This window comes from Pezoporus occidentalis, unplaced genomic scaffold, assembly GCF_034315485.1.
Source record: "Pezoporus occidentalis ecotype Australia unplaced genomic scaffold, CSIRO_AGI_Poc_V1 ctg48, whole genome shotgun sequence".
Lineage (NCBI taxonomy): Eukaryota > Metazoa > Chordata > Aves > Psittaciformes > Psittacidae > Pezoporus > Pezoporus occidentalis.
In genome coordinates, this window is record NW_026915813.1 from 7,873,071 (window position 1) to 7,894,866 (window position 21,796).

Below are 21,796 nucleotides of genomic sequence, written 5' to 3' on the forward strand. Positions count from 1 at the left end.
GATGATGGCTGGAGGGAAGTCAGGGCCAGTCGCTGGTGACCTGGAGACATCTAGTTGATGGGCTATAAAAGTATTACACAGCAGGCAACAGCATACAATTGAGTTCACTGGCTGTTTTCCCCTAAAATCAAATCCCTTTGAGGTATACATCGGACTTCCCCATCTTCTCGCATTACCCACCAAGTATATCCAGGTCCCTGAGCAAAAGCAATCCCACGAGTGGGTTTGCCTTTACCTGAAGCAGGAATTACCCAGACTGTCTTCCCCAGCAAATCCTTCATATGCACCACGGGAACTTTGTCCCCCTCTACAATATGTAAAAGTTCTGACTGGGCTGGGCCAGCCCTGTTGGCAGATCCTCTGGTGTTGACCAACCAGGTGGCCTTTGGTAAGTGTGTATCCCAATGCTTGAAAGTTCCCCCACCCATTGCTCTCAGTGTAGTTTTTAACAGCCCATTGTACCGTTCGATTTTCCCAGAGGCTGGTGCATGGTAGGGGATGTGATATACCCACTCAATGCCATGCTCTTTGGCCCAAATATCTATAAGGTTATTCCGGAAATGAGTCCCATTGTCTGACTCAATTCTCTCTGGGGTGCCGTGTAGCCACAAAATCTGTTTCTCAAGGCCCAGGAATGTGTTCTGGGCAGTGACATGGGGCACAGCATATGTTTCCAGCCACCCGGTGGTTGCTTCCACCATGGTAAGCGCATGGGGCTTGCCTTGGCGGGTTGGTGGCAGTGTGATATAGTCAATCTGCCAGGCCTCCCCATATTTATACTTCAACCATCGTCCTCCATACCAAAGAGGTGTTAACCTCTTGGCTTGTTTAATTGCAGCACATGTTTCACACTCATGAATAACCTAGGCAATAGTGTCCATTGTTAAGTCCACCCCTCGATCACAGGCCCATCTATATATTGCATCTCTGCCCTGATGGCCTGAAGTGTCATGGGCCCACCGGGCCAAAAATAATTCACCTTTATGTTGCCAACCTAAGTCCATCTGAGCCACTTCAATCTTAGCTGCTTTATCCACTTGTTGGTTGTTCTGGTGTTCCTCAGTGGCCCGACTCTTGGGTACATGGGCATCTACATGATGTACCTTCACCACCAGGTTCTGCACCCGGGCAGCAATATCTTTCCACAGTGCAGCAGCCCAGATGGGTTTACCTCTGCATTGCCAGTTGCTCTGCTTCCATTGCTTCAACCACCCCCACAGGGCATTTGCCACCATCCATGAGTCAGTATAGAGATAAAGTACTGGCCACTTTTCTCGTTCAGCAATGTCCAGGGCCAGCTGGATGGCTTTCACCTCGGCAAACTGACTCGATTCACCCTCTCCTTCAGCAGTTTCTGCAACTTGTCGTCCAGGACTCCATACAGCTGCCTTCCATCTCCAATGCTTTCCCACAATATGGCAAGAGCCATCAGTAAACAAGGCATACTGCTTTTCACTTTCTGACAGTTTATTATATGGTGGGGCTTTTTCAGCGCACACCACCTCCTCCGTTGGTGACATTCCAAAATCTTTGCCCTCTGGCCAGTCCATGATGACTTCTAGAATGCCGGGACGACTGAGATTTCCTATTCGAGTTTGTTGTGTAATTAGTGCAGCCCATTTACTCCATGTAGCATCAGTTGCATGATGTGTAGAGGAGACCCTGCCTTTGAACATCCAGCCCAGCACGGGCAACCGGGGTGCCAGGAGGAGCTGTGCTTCAGTGCCAATCACTTCCGAAGCAGCTCGAGCCCCTTCATAGTCTGCCAGTATCTCTTTCTCAGTTGGGGTATAGCTGGCCTCAGATCCTTTGTATCCCCGACTCCAAAAGCCGAAGGGTCGACCTTGAGTCTCCCCTGGAGCTTTCTGCCAGAGGCTCCAGGTAGGACCGTTCTCCCCAGCTGCAGTGTACAGCACATTTTTTACATCTGGTCCGGTCCGGACCGGTCCAAGGGCTACTGCATGAACTATCTCGCGTTTAATTTGCTCAAAGGCTTGTTGCTGCTCAGGGCCCCATTTAAAATCATTATTCTTCCAGGTCACATGATAGAGAGGGCTTACAATCCAACTGTAATTTGGGATGTGCATTCTCCAGAACCCCACTGCACCCAAGAAAGCTTCCGTTTCTTTCTTATTAGTTGGTGGAGACATTGCTGTTATCTTGTTGATCACATCTGTGGGGATCTGTCTACGTCCATCTTAACATTTTATTCCCAAAAATTGAATCTTCTGTGCAGGTCCCTTGACCTTACTCCGTTTTATGGCAAAACCAGCTTTCAGCAGGATTTGGATTATTTTCCTCCCTTTCTCAAAGACTTCTTCCACTGTATCGCCCCACACAATAATGTCATCAATGTATTGCAGGTGTTCTGGAGCTTGCCCCTGTTCCAGTGCAGTCTGGATCAGTTCATGGCAAATGGTAGGGCTGTGTTTCCACCCCTGGGGCAGTCGGTTCCAAGTGAACTGGACACCCCTCCAAGTAAAAGCAAACTGTGGCCTGCACTCTGCTGCCAAAGGAATTGAGAAAAATGCATTGGCAATATCAGTCGTGACATACCACTTGGCTGCCTTTGACTCTAGTTCATACTGAAGTTCTAGCATGTCCGGTACGGCAGCACTCAATGGTGGTGTGACTTCATTCAGGCCACGATAGTCTACTGTTAGTCTCCATTCTCCATTAGACTTTCGCACTGGCCATATGGGGCTATTAAAGGGTGAGCGGGTCCTGCTGATCACCCCCTGACTCTCCAGTCTACGGATCAGCTGATGGATGGGAATCAGGGAGTCTCGGTTGGTGTGATATTGCTGCCGGTGCACTGTTGTGGTCGCAATTGGCACTTGTTGTTCTTCAACTTTCAGCAACCCCACAGCAGAGGGATCTTCTGAGAAACCAGCCTCAGCACGTTGCCATGATTTGTCCATCTCTGGTATGGCCAGAATGACCACACACCTCATTTAAGTGTTTTACTAATTCTTCTGGATTTTGCAGTTGTTCGGTAGTGAAATTCCAAAGTACTGGAGGGGCCCACTGACCTAGATACTTGCCATACTATCCCACACACCCTGCCACTCATGGCTGTCCAGCCTCAGGGAAAATCTCTTGGTCCTCCTACATCGCCGTTTGACCCCAGACAAGACCCAAACCTGACTCTGCTTAACTCTTGAAATCAGTAGTGGGCAAAACAAACTCTGTATGCGTGTTAGCATGGTGATTCCCATCACCATCAGCAAACAAGTCTCAACAGCATTAAAAGGCCATTCAAAAAATTCAAAACTCTCAAATGTAAATGGCCTGGGGGGACGACTGGGAGGGTAAAAGGATGTCTCCTTCACAGGTTGAGCACCTGAGAAGGAGAAAAAAGATGTGTAATTGCTAAGCACCTCAATCATATACCTCCCAAAGTATAAAAGTGGTGACCACACTGGAAACATAAGCCAGATCAGTTTCATGATCAATGATCCTATTGTATTACAAGTCATTACCATAAAGTACAATGGGACAAAAACCTTAGCCCAAGCCCCACACTTGAAAAACACTAATACAGCAAACACCGAATGGATGTAAGATACGATATACTGAAACTGTGAGATCAAGAGGAACAACCTTGAGAGCGAATAAATCAGCTTTGCGACGAGTGACTATCAATCCAGTCAGATCTGTCGTTATCTCAACCCCTCGTGCCCCACGTTGGGCACCAAAAAGAACTGTCATGGTTTAAACCCAGTCAGGTAACTTGTTCACTCACTCCCAGTGAGTGGTGCCGAGCTGACAACAATCGAGGTCCGTGTCCCCCCCCCACCGGGGCTCTCCCCTTCCCCGCTCCCAGAGGAACAGGGAGGAGGATCGAAAGAGTGCAACTCCTACGGGTTGAGACAAGAACAGTCCAGCAACCAATGTACACAAATCACCACCGCTACTATCAACTACAACAATGATAAGGGAAAATAACAAGGGAAGAGAATACGATACCACTGGCCAAGAAAACGAGTTCCACCCGGAAGCCCGTGTCCTTCCGGGTAACTCCCAGTTATCCCTCACCCCGGGCATGACGTGCTGTGGTATGGAATACCTCCCTGGCTAGCCCGGGTCAGGCGCCCCATCTCTGCTTCCTCACAGCTTCCCCTCCTCCCTGACAGAGCATGAGCCTCACAAAGTCCTTGGTCAGGGTAAACATCACTTAGCAACAACCGAAAACATCGGCTTCACCAACACTGTTCTCAAGCTGGAAGTCAAAACACAGCACTACACCAGCTAACACAAAGGAAAAACATGACTGCTACTGGTGAACCCAGGACAGAGTGGTATAAAACCTTCCAGAGTTAGGGAAACCCAGAAAACAGATAAATTATCCCAGAACTCAGAGGGGTTTTTCCCTGGAGTCCATGTGATTTTTCAGCAATGGTCCAGAAAACAGCATCTAAAATATTCTACTACCACTTTTATTCTGCCATAACCAAATTAGTTGTCATTAATAGACACATCTATTATAATGTTATTTAAGGGCAGGATGTATATTACTCCTCCTTCCTGCTTTTAACCTCTGTCCTTTTCCTGCCCACCAGATTTTGTGTTGGAAAAGTGGAATCGAACATAGAATTAATATGCATAGTAACAAAACATTAGTTGTTATATCCCCAAAAGAAGCACACAATCTCATCTATATGTCCAAGTGCTAGTAGTAGAGTTTAAAGGAGTGTTGACATCTAGAATAGTGAAAACACAGGGTTAGAAAAATCAACATGAAAATTTCAACTTATCTGTTGCCACCAATGATAAATAATAATTTCTGGGAGGTGTTTGTCTAACTTGTTCCAAAAGATTTCCATTGATAACTATTCTACATTTTCTTAGAAAATCATTATTATTAATTTCTTCTTAGTGGGTAATCAAAATGAAACAAGTAAGGCATTCAGATAGCCTTGATCTGAAATAAAGGTCACCCTGTGATTAGGACAGCTAACAAGGCTGCTCAAGATATTATAGGAGGCTGCTTGGATGGGAATGACTTTCCCTAGATGAAATTGAAATGGACTGAGGATGAAAATGGACAGACTTGCTTTCTTCTGATGCATCAGTTGAACATCAGGAAGAGAGAAAAGCCATTTGAGATGTAAAACACAAGAGTTTAAATGTTATTTTTCAATAATGGCTCAAATATAAAATTTATAAACATGGAAGATGACAAGTATTTGACACCAAACTTAACCTGTAGTTGTGTTTAATGGAAGAAATTTAGCAGTGGTGTCTCTGAACATTTATGCCAGCACTAAGGTCTGTAGGGTATAATGCTACATCAAAATACGTGTACATTAACAGCTGACAACTACTAAGAACAGGTACTTGAAAAAAAAACAACCCATAGAATCACAGGATAATTCAATTTGGAGGGGACATCAGGAGGTCTCTGGGCCAGCAGCCACTCAGAGGAGGAGCTGTTCCAGGGTCAGACCTGGTTCCAGTTGAGTCTTGAGAGCCCCCAAGGGTAGAGACTGAACAAACTTTCTGGGAAGCATCTTCCACTGCTAAAATGTCTTCTCAGGAAGAGAAGGGCTCCCCTTGCATCCAATTTGAACCTCTGTTTTTTCATTTCTCTTCCAGCTTCATATCTCATACTCTTACCTAATTATTCGTATTAACTGCATTTGGCATGTAAACAATAAAAAAGCAACTAATAGTTTCTTTTAATTTCTAAAAGTATTTATCAAGGTTCCTTGCCAAATACTGTTAAAAACACTGAGAAAGTATAAGACACAACATTAACACAGCTGTTGGTATTCTCAACACGGGATATAAAGTATGTAAGAGATAAAAAGAGACTGGAGAAATTTATAGAAATCTATCAAGGGTTATTTTACATAATGTATTATCTCTTAAAGCACAGACTATTGAATGCTCTGGGAGGCAAAATGTCACTCTGTGTTTATTCTGGTTTTGTACTTCCCCAAATTTTCCATTATTGGCAACCGATGGAGACATGATATTGAGTTGGTACACAGCAAAACAGTCATATACTATGAAATCATGAAATTCCCCATTTCACCACCGGGTATTGATCAGCTGATCATTCTCAGTTAATTGCTGGGCTCACATTCAGGATAAATGAGCCACTTGTCCTTCCTGCAAGAGGAATAATAGGTATGGAATTTTGAGTACCTAAACCTGGAATTGCCTCTAACAGTCGGGATCACACCCTTTTCTCCTCCTTACCTTTCCAAGAATTTCTACTCCTCTTTCAGCTCAGTCTTCACTCTCAAGCAATGCACATCCTCCCATGCCAAGCCCTATATCATGCAGCTTAGGTATAAAGGATCATGCTGTAAATTAGCTAATTACATTAACTGTAATTACACTATAATTATGATTATATTACATTACTCTATTATGGCCACATATCCAATATATGATGATGATGATGGCTTGGCTTTGCGAGCGAAGATTTGGGAAGGGCTTTAACCATGCTTGCTACAAGCACAGTGACCAAGGGCAAGTGGGATATGCAAATCTGGTTGAAAAAAAGGGTGTTTAGACAATCAGGAAGTGTATGACCCGTAGAAGACCTGATCCAATGCTAGATCATTTGGATGCATTGTGTTCTTCCTGATGCAATTATCCATGAGCTGTGTGGAGGCAAATCATACTGGACCACTCGGCCTGCAGGGTAGGGAACGCTCTCAGTCATGAATACATTTAACAGTCCACGTGTAATCCATATTGATCTCTAGACTGGCCCAAGAGAGTAATTTTGATTCCTTTTACATGAGTTTATTCTGGAATTACAAAATGCACAATGTGTGCACAAACAGGAACGCATCTCCCACCACCTACACATGCTTGATTGCTTTTTATCTTAGCACTTCTGCTAATACCACATTAATCTCAACATCAGGCTTCCTTCCAAGTCCCAGGGTGTGTTTTGTGCTTGTGTAAACCATAGAACTGCTGTTTATGATGACTGTGAAGGAGAAGAATTGATATGCCAAATACCAGACAATACAAGGAATTTTGTCACAGTGGATTTTTTGCCTTCACCAAAATTTCTTTTACATTTGTGGTAGACACTTCTCACCTGGCTGTTACTGAAGAATCCTCAGGAATGCTTAATAAAAGTGTCTTTAAGGATTCAAACTCAACCTAGAAATGAATGCTAATTAAAAGCACTTAAAAATTGCTTTGTACAACCAAAGCATTTCCTTTGCCATGTTACAGCCCTTGATATTGAAAATCACATGCAGAAATGACAGACACTTCAATTAGCTGTGAAAGCTTTCTAAATTGTTAGAATGATATTGGTTTACAGACTTGCACCACATATTTAAATTTCAGAAGCATAACTCTGAATGCGAAGAAAATGATGAATGATTTTCCTCTAATGCGTAAACTATGCAAGTCACACAGGGTTTAAGCAGTTAAGTTTTCTTTGCTTTTGTTTTCTTAGCAATCACTTGCTATTACCAATTTTAATATTATCTGAGCTTATACAATGGTGTTTAGTTTGCTGTTGTGTTCATGAAAGAAATGGCTGCTATAATCTTATTTATAAGTGCAAATTTTATGCATATTTATATTAAAAGTGAAGGACCTCAATCAATACAAATTCAGATTTAATTTAATTTTATTTCTGTCAAATTATTGCTATAAGAGAAGTAACTGTGATGCAACCCTGCTCAAAGCAGCGCTTTTATTTTTCTTTAACTTATATATATATATATATAAGTTTTCCAGTTGATATTAGAAGATTCAAATTCATTTCTGGTTCTGCAGTCAAGTCCCCCTATCTGAAGTAGCTCTGGAAAATTGTCATTCTATTCTGTACTATCATAGGCTGATGCATATGGAAAGAGGAATCTTTGTCACTTGAGAGTTGTGGGATGGACTCATTTTTGGAAAACAAGCTTTGTTACATACAGGTTGAGTCTCTAGGGTTAAATGCTTCTTACTGTAGTCAAAAGAGTCTTTGAGGCAGCCTTGAATAGGCTGTGGGCAGCATTTATTCTTCTGTTTCTTGTTCTAGGAATCTGAATCCAATGAGTTAGAGAACATCTTCCAAGATAAATTAAAAAAAAATGATAACCACAGAGCAGACACCTCCCGGCAAAGTTTCCCTTTCTCCTGTCTCAATCAGGACCTCCTCTGTTAATACCAAATCTTCATTCTATGCTAGCATGATGTAAGAATCTGCTCTGATGCAGCAAGGTTATCTGGAAAGAAAATGTTTCTCATGAAGTAGCCCACTTTTTTGAAGGGTAAATAAGGTTTACACCATCTGTTCTACATGAACTTTCATATAGAGGGTAGCTATACAATGCTACCAGCATCTTGCTGGTCTTCCCTATAGCTCACCAGCATGCCCAGGGAGTGTTTAAACTGTCACTCACTTTTTGCATATGCTGCCCTATTTTCCTTTTGAAATAGCTGTAGGATACACAAAAGCAGTAAAATAGAGATTGTTTTTCCTTTTTGTCTTGTGGTCACAGGGCGAATACAGGGACAAATATGTTAAGCAATTTGAATATGTGACCCACCTAAGCAAGTCCTCTTCAAAAGTAAAATCTTAAGAATATACATCTTTCATTTTCTTGTTTTCTTCTGAATAAGGCATTTGATGGCTTGAAAAAGAAATCTGGAAAGCAGGACTGGAAACATACGTATGTAGAAAGCAAAGTAAGTCTGTCAAGCGCTGGCAAAATGAAATCTCAGAAAGAAATTGAGACTGAAACCTCAGCACAGAACAGAATTGCTCTTCAGAGGTTCCACAGAAAACATTAGAAACCCTGTCTGAATATACCCTCCCAGTGTTTGTTAAGATACATTATGAGCAGACACCTCTTCCTGCAGCTCCAGCCCGACACCCTCCTGCTCAGCCACTGGAATCTAGCCCAGTTGTCAGAGACCCAGGGTCCCTGTCCAGCATGAGGGACACAGCTGCCACTTTCCTGTTTGCATATAGCAAAGCTGCATATGTGCCCCAGAGACACATGTACACGCGCACACATACACAGAGGACACCGACACAGCCATTCACACAGACCGCCACAGACAAGGAACTGCCTTCGGCAGTACCTACATATACAACTCATAAAACACAAGCCCAGAGACAGGGATCACCAGTGAAAGCATGCAGCTGACACTCACTAGGTTCACAAAGACGCACATCTGTGGATTCTCAAGTACTGACACAAGCACTCTGCCCAAACAACACCCACCACCCTTCCCAGGTCCTCCATTTTCTTATGTGCTCCACAAGTCTCCCACTGATGGCCCCAGGTTTGGTGCTTACTAGAAATAGACACATGCACTTATATGCTCATCCCATAGGCACTCACACTCATGGCTTCCCCAAATACCAGCCAGAGCCCTGTCCCTGCCTGATACCCCTGCTTGGACACAGGACATCCTACTTGCCAGCGAGTCCAGCTTGAGGTTTTCTGGTGAACAATGAACACCTTCCCACAAACAGTTTAGGGGAGATACAGACACAACCCCAGCAGATAGCAGCAAACTAGCTTTTTCTCAGGACGCACACCATTCCCACCCCAATGGACGGCACCAAGACCCCCGTCATTCCAGTGGGTGACACTGCCTCCAGTAGCTGACTCCACAGGCCAGGGGTGTCCACAGCTGCAGTCTGGCCCCAGCTGCATTAGTTTATGTAGTACCACTGACCCTCTGCAATATCCTGGACCCCCAGGTTTGCAATCTTACCAGTTACAAAGTCCAATTTGCTGACAGCTTCCTGGTGGCTCATCAATTAGTGTGAGTGGTGACCTTGTCTCTTGTCTTTGTCATGTGAGGTTTGCCTGTCATGTTTGTGTTTCATTGCATTTGACAAGGTCCTAGATCAGATAATCTCATTGACATAAACATTACCATATTCCACATACCCTTACCAATTACCAGTGCAACTGACCAGGTTTGGTTCTCCTTACTGCCTCCCTTACCTTTTGTTGGTCAGGTTTGTGTCTGTATGTTCTTGCTTGTGATTTCCTCCTTTTCTCATTACCCCTTTTTGCACTGTAAAGGTCCTTGTCTAGGCACCACTTAAGGAGCAGATGGTCTCTTTTTCCACACATTGTGGAAAATTTCCACACATTGCGCTCAGTCTTTTAAATGGAAGTCAGAGCCACAAGCATAGTCATTTCTTCACAAAGACTGATAAAGAATATATTTTACAACAGGTAGATGTTTACCGTGTCTATATTAATGCATCTGAATGATTCAAAGACTAGCAATATATACATTCTGTAAAAGGAATTAGGCATTTCTAGGGTGTGATTTGCCTGATTTCAGATAATCACTCCCTAAAAATTGATAAATCTCTCCCTTGAACACAAAGATGTCTCTGTGCAGTCAGATGAATCTTCAGGGTGTGACATGAATTCAAGAGGGCTAGCTAGATTGGTAAATTGAAATGTATTAACATAAGATGTGTTTTAACACAAATAAAACACAATTCTTCATCTAGGATCATGGAATGGAGCACACAGCCACAAAGCGAAAGTCTGGATAATATTAATATAAGAAAATACCTTCTAACGTCTCATAAGAATGTGGCAAAAAACTAATGAGGACCAAAACTGTGAAAAATAAAACACTGTTTATTAAGACCTTCTATCTTTTCAATATCAATTACAGAAAATGATACTGAACTAGTCTACTCATTTCTGTTGTGCACATATTTTAAAGGACAGGGGGAGGGAGAAAATCAGGCAGAGAAGTATCACAAAAACTAATAGGGAGGTGGAAAGAAAATATCAATCAAAAGGAAATTGAGAGTTTATTTGCTATGAATGCTTTCAGAAGGAAAAAAATAACAATGTTAGTTGTTTCTTTTCATTAATAAAGGTCTATCAAAAATCACAGCAAAGTGTAAATTCTTACTTCAGAGGCGCCTGTCTAATCATTTGAAGAGAAACAATAAGCTCTGACACTAACAGGTAGCTCAAAGATGATGATAAAAAGACAGTATAAAAATAAAAATGTCCCTCAGACATTGACTGTGGTCTTCTGGTCATAAAGGAGGGACTTGCTATAACAACAAAGCCTTTTTAACATTCTAGAGTGACTTAAAATATTTCAAGACTTAAAATGGCAATATACTTTGTTAGTGGTCATCTAGACAAAGATGCCAAAATTGTATAGTTGTCTGAGTGTGATATAAAACCACTGGTTTTTGTTTTCTAAAGCTCATCTTTCCAGATGATCTACTGTTCAATAGAGAATATTGAATCAGTAAGTAGGGTTTGTTCTCCCAGGACATGAAGACACCAAAGCACTATAAACATTAAAAGTTAGCATAGGAAATAAAGCAAAAATCTGTCAATTACAGCTTTACTTTCAGATGTATGTTTTCCAGAGTATCGCACATTTTAGATTATACATATTTTCATCCAGCTAAATGGAAACTAATGTTTTCTAGGTAGCCAAAGCTAATTCAGTCCACAATGCACTATCCAAAGCACACTATTAGTTAAATTGACATTCAGTCCAGACAACTTCTTTGAACTGCTTGTACCCAGGAGAAGCCTAAAATAGTCCATTTTTTTTCTCCAGAGTGCTGTGTAAGAAACAGTTTAAAAACCTGGTTAGCTCATCTATTCTTGTTCATGGAAGGTGATTAGACAACTGAGTGGTCTAAAATTATATGTTAATTGAGATATAACGCTAGGAGGTGTTGGAGAAATGTGACAAATTCAAAATCCTCATTGAGCAAAATGTTTTTCAGGGCTTATACTGAATTCCAGGAAACTTTAAAAACCCTTCAGATTTATCATTTATTCAGCATAATCTTTTTTTTTTTCTGTTTAATAATGTGTTTCTGACTTATTTTTTAAAATGTGGAAAAAGGAAAAGTAAGTATTTTGCTTCTTCCTTCTAATAGTTTTGAAATTTCCTGCGTAGTGCAGTCCTCCTAGTTGGAAACTGATAATCAGAGATCCTCAAAACAGCAGATGCAAGAAACAATGAATAGTTTTAGTTGATCTCTTTTTTTTTTTTTTTTTTTTTTGACTGTCTTATTACCTTACTAGGCCGATTGGCCCAGCAGGGGTTGCTGCAGGCAGAAACTGTTCCTGAGGAGGCTTCCTGCTGGCAAATTGGTTTGAAATCAAGAATTGCATTTATAATCTTGACAATAATACCTATGAGAAGGATGCTAGTGAAGGCTGGATGAAAGGCAGATCATCTTTTCTTCCAAACCTTAGGCATAAGAGTTTTCAAACTACATTCCTTCCTATTTTTAGTAAAGAATTTTTGATATACAATACACCAGCCAGAAAAATTAAGCCCTAGATACATTTTTAACTATCAAATTTGTGCTTACATTTGATAAAACTGAGAGGTCCATAGTCTTAAACCTTAAGCAAACACTGTGGCCTCTATTATATACATAAGTGTAGCAGAAGAAGGTAAACATACTGGTCATATAGATTCTGAAAGTAACTTGTTTGTTGTGATTTCTTATTGTTTATACAAAAAGTACACTCATAACTTGCTTCTCTAGTCAACCCTGTCATCAACATGTACTCAGGCAAAATTCCTTCTGAAATAAATAAAAAGTTTACTTTTGTCTGTGTAAGAAGTTTGGATAGTTAATGCAAAATAGATGTGAAGATTTGTTTACCCCAGAACAGGAATTTCAGGTCACTTCAATTCCTAGTTCCTGTTTAAAACCTTCAGTCTCTTAGAATAGGTAAAACCTGTAAACCCTAGACAAGTGACTTACAATCAGTAAGAAGGAAGGAAAACACTGTAGTTTTCCTTACGCTCTGATCATACCCAGATGGGCATAATAATCTTTCAGGTAGGATTAATTTTCCCTAATTTGTCTACAGTCTAACTACTTTAAGCTGGTTATAAGATATCGGATGGGATTCTTCTGACTAAACATGCACTTGGCAATATGGTCACTAGCTCTGATGCAGAGAATTACATTTAGTGTAAGAATTCTACCTTTAGGGACCATTTCCATGTTATGCAGATTATGCTAATCTGGGTCAGTGTAAGGCAGTAACCAGAGTCCATGATACTTTTTATTTTTTCCATAGCCAACACTGCAGGTAACATCTCATGAGGAATGCCAGAGGCACTTATCCTTTAGTTTGATGCTATTTCATTCAAACAACTTTCACACCTCGTATGGACAGACAGGTCAAAGTGAAATTTTTATATAAAAAAAATCAAAGATAAACAAACTTTCAAAGGCAATATGACGGTTCTTCTGCTGACAGTGTTTCTTAGTATCTTTTAAAACAAGGTTACCTATCTATGTGCCTATTCTTCCTTTTCAACTGGAGCCATCCTTGTAAGTCTACTAGGACTCACAACCACTCTTTTGACCAAAATGTTGTATAAATGTAACAATAGAAGAAGTGTCAATCTCATAGGTACTGATGGATAAAATAAGACTTTCTTAAGAAAAGAAATGAAGTGACAATCTTGCCATGAAGAATAGAAAAGTACAAAGAAAGAGCCACTGGGAAACAAAATTAATTCCTCTGATATGGTGCTGACGTCATGATGGGATTTGAAGAAAATAATCATGATGACATTGGTGAGGTTAAGAGATGGACAATATAAACTGAAAGTGAAATATGCTGAGAATGTTGAAGTAAAGAAGCAATGCAAGAAAGAAGAGATAATTTTGAGTAAATTTTGTTTTCATCCTTCAAGTCTGATTTTCAGACAGTACTCTAGGTCTCTAGAAGATGAACAATCCTGCAGAAGTTTGCAATATGAACAGTCAGTCCCACTGAATATCTAAATAGCATATTTTACATGCCTCATTTAATACCTGCTCTAAAACAGTTCTCAAACTGTCGGACATGTTAAAGTGCTCAGCAGCATCCATTACAAAATGCTAAAATTGCATGCATGAATTGGCATGGATCCATGAACTCAAATAGATCTATTTCAGTTCTTATCAGCTTTCCAGACACTGAATTTATGTAACTGAAATAGTAAAACTAAAAGATCAGTCTGTATTAAACTCATCTGAAATGCACTGCTTAAAACTAAATCCAAAAAGGACAGCTCTAGTTACACATTCAGGCACTCTAGACTGTGACTGTGCAGAACTAGAATGTCCCCACAGATTTCTTTGTGGAAGAATTTGCTTCAAACAGGCAAACCTGTGAAAACTAAACTGGAGAATAGAAAGCTTGCTGGTGACTGCTTATTGAATGGGGATATGAGCGACACACTGATGCAAGAGTTACAGAGCTCTTCTGGGGAAAAAGGCTAGGGTCTATTATTATCCTCCTCAGTTTCATTCGAAGCCCTTCCCACCCCCACTTTCCTCCCTTTGAGCCCATGGCTACAATTCAGCCCAGGTCCTGGCCCATGGCTCTTACCAAGCTACACTGTATGTATTCTGTTTCCAAACTTGAGCATCTTGACCTTGCCTTGGTGGTTCTACTTTCCATCTCAACATGACTGACTTATCTGGTAATCAATGGACTCTTGGCTGACTCAGGTTACTGCCAGCAAACCTGCTCTGCTATTCATGGTTGGGACTGTGCCCCTGCCTTGCTGTCTCCCTGGGCTTCAATCTTGCTTTCCCTTGTGAAGACTTGCCTGCTCCCTCAAAATAAACACTATTACCTCTTGATTTGGAAGTAGTACACTGAATGATAAAATACCTTTCATCCAGATTTTAGCTGTATTTTATGGATATGCTGGTCAGAGTGTTCTAAATAAAACCTTCAGTTTCAGAGGAATAGACGCAATTCACTTTTTTTTTGGTACAGTTGTAAGGCATACCTATCTCACAACCCCAGAGATATCCAAAACAGGACTGCATTCTGCCAGAGGCAAAATAGTTTAAGCTATGGGTCAAAAAAGACTGGGAAGTAGCTTCTGCAAATTTTGGGGACCTGGGCTGTGGTCCTTATAGAGTACTTAGATACCATTTACTCCATGGGTAGGCAGTCAGCTCTGAGGTTTTGCTGGGTTGTTTGCAAGCAGCCTAGCCAAGAGAACTTCACTTAGGGTGGCTCTAAAATAATAGCTCTTTACGCGCAATACTCCAGAGATGCTGTACTGCTAAAATTTTAGCATACCATGATAACTGAATGTAAGGAAGTGTCTAATGTTAATCAGTCATCAACTTGCTCATTTACAGCCAAGAGGAAAAGACTAAATTAAGAAGGGGAAACACCGAGGCACAACAGGTAGTAAGAGTTTTACCTACTGGTTGAAAATCATGTGTATCAAAGTGTTTGTGCATCATTCTTCCCCATCACCAACTAAAGTTGGGGTATTTTTGAACTTGAATAAGAATGTGTAAATAAAACAAGTGTAGTTTTGTTTTGGGGTTGTTTTTTTTTCTTCTTTTGTTTTGTTGGTTTGTTTTTTTCTGTTTGGTTGGGTTTTTTTTAAAAATCAAGGTTATATTCTCTCTACTTCATGAAAAGCTTCTGGATATTAGTTCAATCAGACTCTTCAAGATTACAAAATAAACCCCCCAAAAAATTGAATTTGAGACTTTACACAGTCCAATAAGTTGCAAAACAATTGTATTTCAAGAGTACTGAATATTTTAATTTAATGTGTGTTTAAGAGTACTATTCAAACATAAAAGTCACTCAATTATTTATTTTAATAGATAACAAACAAAAAGAACGAACAAAAAAAATCAATATCTAACAGCAGAGACAATTTTTACACAGACCCAGGTATTTTAGCTGTGTTTACTGGGAGTATCTTGCTAGATATTAGCAAACAGGAAATTTTATTTCACATGACAAATTGTACACCTTGCAGAAATCCTTGTAATGTGCCCTCTGATCCCCAGGCCTACATGTCAGATTTGTGCGCAGCATATCAGGTCTTCCTAAGTGAACTAATCATACACAAGCAGACAGTGTTGCACACAACACTCCAAGGGAGACAGTGAAGAACTGGCTGTAGGAGCAGAGCTGGTACAAGAAGGCCTGTGCAATCAGCTTACTTACATTCCTGTCTTGACAGATGAGCCCTGTCATGAACACTGGCTTTCCTAGCTAAACTAGCTGCTAGCCAAATATAGTGACAGGCTAGAAAAGAAATATTACAGGAGGTGGATGTATTGGCAAGGTACTGAGCAGTCTTCACTTCCCTTTAACCTCCAGCACCTACAATTCAAACCAGGGAGAAGGGGATGGGAAAGAAAACGAAGCAATATTCTCTATTCCTTGTAAATAAAGTTAATGGAATGCAGATGTGCCATATGCCATGCAACCAATAATATGAACTGAAAAAACCCAATGCTTAAATTTACTCCTTCTTACTGGAAATGCTTTTTGTTTATTATAAAATAATTAATAAAAGCATTTAATTGTAGCAATTAGAAACTTTTTTTGATTTGTTTTTATCCTTGGAAAAACATAATTTAATTTGCATTAATGTTTTGTTTACAAACAGTAAATATTTGAATTTCATTTGACTCTGCTCTGTACCAAGAAGTTGTCAGCTTTTCTGTGCTCTACAGTTTGATTATAAACAGGTCACATTTAAATCTGAGAACCAGAATAACAAGATGGACTCAAAATTTCCTTTCAACAGAATCTGAGTTTAGATGTGAAGTTTTCCTCCATCAGATACATTAAAAGGTAATTAGAAGATCTTTCACAATATTTTTTGATTCATGTTTTTTTTTTTCCATTTAATCGCATTGAATCTGATCCTAAACCTACCAAGCCTATACTCACGCTTAAGCATCGGAAAGTAATGTTTTTCAGCTTTGGTTCTGACTCAGCATTCCTTTGTTATTTTGCAAATTTTTTTTTGACTTTTAACAAATAGAAATAGAATCACATACTGTTCTGCTGAAGTCTGATTGCCAAGAAACGTGAAGGTGACAACTACATCTTGTTTCAGCTAGTCCGCAACACTCTGAGGAGCTAGCTCTTCTTAATTTAATACATAGTAAACTACAGCAGTAGTTTCAAAGGGATTTTTTGTTTTTTTTGTCCAGGGCTCAAGCACAGCACTAAGTTAATGTGTTTTTCTGAGTAACTATTCCTCAGATGATCCATGCCATAAACAGTTAATGAAAGAGTTTAAGTTAGTGCATTTTACATCTGAATTACAACAGACTGATAGAGCATTCATGGATCTGTTACTGATGTCCAACCTAGTATGCGGCAATGACTTTATTACATTGTGGTAAACCATGAGGGTTGATTGAATTTAAATAAATGTTAGAAGCAGTGTTATGGCAAGGCTGTGGATCCAAAGCATCTTTGTTGAGTTTGGGGAGCAAAAGCTCATATTAAAAATGTTCTTTAGTTCTTTAGAATGAAATGTATTTTGTGCTAAGAGAGATGCTTTTGTAAGCTAGTAAGGATATAGAAACAGCATATAGTTTCCTTTCTCCCCAAAATGCTAATTCCCTGCTCAGAAGTTGAAGATGAGGAACAGCTATGTGAACCTGTACCTGGGACAGCTACTTTCAGCACAAAATTCACCTGTGATGGAAATAAGACTTAATTTCAACTAAAAAAGATTCACTGGAGAATCTAATCCTTCAGGTGCTGTTTGGGGGATTTTTACTTTTTTTTTTTGTGTGTTTTTTTGGGGGGAGTGGGGATAGGATATTTTTTTTTCCCCCATTGTTTACTGAATTCTGCACACAAATGTTTACCTAGACCACAGTGAAGATTGTAATACTCTGAAAGCACAGATGACTAACAGCTCTGCACTCATGAACAGAAAAGCAGCGTATGCAGCAAATTTTTGGATGTATTTCACATTTACATAGAATGATTATGAATTATGTATTTACTATTAGTGCTTAAAAATCTTTTCATCTGCCAACTTCTCTATATCATGTTTTTTTCCAGTGCTGTTTGTATTATAACTATACCAAGAAGCTATTTCCACATGAAGAATTTTTTGTTTCTTTTTCTAAACACCAGCTTGTCTGCATTTCCTATGGTGAGAAAAATAGCCCAGTAGTCACCTATAGCACCTATAATGCCTCGGTGGCATTAGTGGGTGGTAAGCAGCACAGATGAGATGCAACTATATGAAAGAGATTTGTTTTAATAAACACCACAAAGTTTGCATTGCAGATGCAGCACTGTTATTTGAAGATATACAGTGACTATGTGTCTTATACAGACAAATCTTTCTCTAGCCAGACATAAATCCTGACACTGCTAAAATCCTTTGAGTTTTCCCAGAGGGACTTCTCCATCTCTGAACTGTGATTCCTGTTCTGCTCTCATCTCCAAGCTATAGCACAATGCCTGGTTTTTGCAACATTGCTGAAGGTACTTGGACATTGTGTCAGTCAGTCTTTGCTACCACTGGACATCTGTGCCTGGCTCAGGCAAAAGTGAGGAACCTATTGGGGTGGCCTTTTGTATTTTCAAACTGAAGTTCATAAACCAAGCCATAAGAAACTTTTCTTGCTCATAACTTCCTGTGAGGTGATGGTTGCCTGTCAGACCTTATGCTTTTTATTGCATTGGTACTAAATCAATCCTGTGTTCCCTCTAGTTTACCCCTCAAAGCTGAGCCTTGAAGGTTCTGCAAGATTGAATTAATTAATGGACACTGATAATGCAGAAATAGAAGATGAGATATGCTTATTTGCCTTTTTATAAATATGCAAGGATATAAGTTTAAAAACACTTAAAATAAAGACCAAATACTCCTTAAAATCTTTGCGGGTTGCTACCTATTTTCTTGGGATAAATTCAAAATTTTTCACAAAACTAGGATTGGTTTATGTAAACACCCTCTTCTCTACATCTGCCCCTCCAATTTATACAGTCAATGGGGAGTAGCTGGAAAAAGTTAAGTGGCCCTTGTTTTGATATTATGTTCCTTTTGTTTTCTGGAATTAATTCAAGTTTTTATTTCTGTTTGCCAGTTCCAGACTTTGATGATCCTTATTCAAGTTTGAAACCAGCTATTTGCACACACTAGTTTTTCTTTCCTAGATGGATCCACAAATACAAGAGAGCTTGAAAAACATGAATATTGCTTCCGTATGGGTAGAAGAAATGCCAGAAATGGGAAAGTAAAGCAATTCATTCCTTTGGGTCATGTAATGGATGCTTTGCCAAAAGTTTGTTAATGTGATAAATGGACACCAATTTAGACCTAGAGTTTATCAAGTGTTGCAACAGCTTTCCTGTTCCTTTCATCTTTCATATGCGATCAAAAAGCTAGAGAGAAGATGGAGCTTATTACTAGGAATATGTTGGTTGTCAACATCTGTTAAAGGACAGGGGAAATAGGTTAACACACCTTTAACCCCGGTGTTACTCAGATTATTGATTTTATTATTCTGGGCATGCACATATATTCTGCATATGATAGCATTATTTTGATTATTACTTTTGAGGTAAGCAGTAGATTTCTTAGTTTGAGACACTGTATCTGTCGTGGTTTAAACCCAGTCAGGCAACTCGTTCACTCACTCCCCCCTCTTCCTTCCCTCCCCCTACTCCCGGAGGGACAGAGAGGAGTATCAAAAGAATGCAACTCGCACAGGTTGCGATAAGAACAGTCCAGTAACTAAGGTATAACACAAATCACTACTGCTACCACCAATGATTGTAATGATAAAGGAAATAACAAGGGAAGAGAATACAGCTACCAAGAAGGAGAAAAATGACTGCTACTGCTAAACCCAAGACAGTATCTTTTCCAAGGTACATGTTAAAAGTCAGATCAGAAAAACAGCTCAGATTACACCTGCCTTCTACAAAACGTTGTTTGGTACAAAGATTAGTACACCCTACTGGTTAGTATTTAGCAAGACAATAACACAATAATCTATTTTGTCTGTGTGTGTAACTGAAACTATTTAAAGATAACTAAGAACAGTATTGTGATATAAAAAGGCAATTCAGAGGGGCAAGAATGCTTATCAACAGGCTTGTGAAGTATAAATGGTTCATATGGTGACTAATTTCAAACAGTTCATTATTTGAAATAATGTTTCAAAATTTAATAAATGCTTTGAAGGTCCACTCTGCTATTAGTAGTTTTACAGCACTAGCAGATGGTTTTGAAGGTTCCTGGCACTGTTATTTAATTTCTTCCCACTGGTAATCTTGTCAGATTTCCAGACTACTAAAGTAACAAAAAGAAAAGCACAAAGAAAATAACATTGAATTCAAGACCACTGGCTCGACTCATTCAGTACCATATTTCTAATCATGTCCTATGCCAGATATTCCGAGAGATGATGAAAAAAAAGCACCTCATATTTATACCTACTTTTCCAAAGACATTTGGAAGCCGAAGTCTCATTGATACTAATTTGTGAATCTACGCTCTAAGGAATAAGTTGCCTTGAGTATCTCAGATGACTTGAGATAGCAACAGAATAATATAGACGTTTATTTCTAACCTGTGGCAATGGTTATTTGGCTTATTCACTGGAGCATAAGGGATAATGATTTTTCTGAGTTCTATATGGAATTAACTTATCTACCATGTATAATGAATAATTATATCCTTTGCTCCTTGTGCAAGAAAATATAAATAAGGATGCTGGCACACAGAAACCCGTTGCTATGGGTTCCTGTGATTTGTGCAGATAGATACTACCTTCTGTTAGGATTCTCAGGTACCTAGTAAAATATGATGCTATTGAACCTTTTCCTCTGAAAAATTTGGTTGAAATTGGCTAACAACTTCAGAAATTGCAAGGAAGTATACTTTTTCATGATTCTTTCCCATATAGGTATTATGTACATGCCATCTATATTTTAAACCTTAGAAAACTGAAATTAAGAGAGAGACATTCAGTGCTTCAAACACTGAGCGACCTTATTACTGGTAGTGCATTGGCACTTCATTTCTACTCAATAATTTATTTAGATTTTTAATATCATCCAATCCAGGAGAATCATGGCTCTCGGACACAGTGTGGTTTTGCATTCTGTCTTGTCTTCAGTTGCCGTAACAAACTCAGGCAATATTTCACAGTTCTGAAAGTCAGAGTTCAAGGTCTGCACTGATGGATAAGGATAGATTTGTCACGACATGCTTGAAGTTTTTTTAAAATTTGCAATAAAAATCTTACATTACTGCTAACTTTGGTTACATTCAACTCAGAAAGTCTCAAAGCACCAAATTTCTTGACATCTTCTCTTTGTAACCTTTGCTCATATTCTTTGTGATGCAGGACCATACCCAGGTTTTGTGCTTTCCTCCTCCAGTCCCCAGCATCATAGAATCATAGAATGGTTTGGGTTGGAAAGGACCTTAAGATCCTCAAGTTCCAACACCCCTGCCATGGACAGGGATGCCTCACACAAGACCATATCACCTAAGGCTCCATACCAACCTGGCCTCCGACACTGCCAGGGATGGAGCATTTACCACTCCTTTGGGCAACCCATTCCAGTGCCTCACCACCCTCAAAGTAAAGAACTTCTTCCTTGTATCCAACCTAATATTCCCCTGGTTATGTCTGACCCTGTTGCTCCTTGTCCAGTTGCTACAGTCACTGATGAAGAGTCCCTCTCCAGCATCCTTGTAGGCCCTCTTCAGATACTTTGTTCACTGCCAAAGGCAATGCATGAAGGAAAAGAATCCCTGAAGCTCACTCCCTGAAATGTCTGTACGCCAATGCACGCAGCATGGGAAATAAGCAGGAGGAGTTGGAAACCTGTGTTAAGTCAGGAGACTATGATATGGTGGCAATTACAGAGACGTGGTGGGACAGCTCACATGACTGGAATATAGTCATGGAGGGCTATGTCCTTTTCAGGAAAGACAGGCCAGCCAGGAAGGGTGGTGGGGTTGCTCTTTATGTGCGGGAGGAACTACAATGCACCGAGTCCTGTCCAGA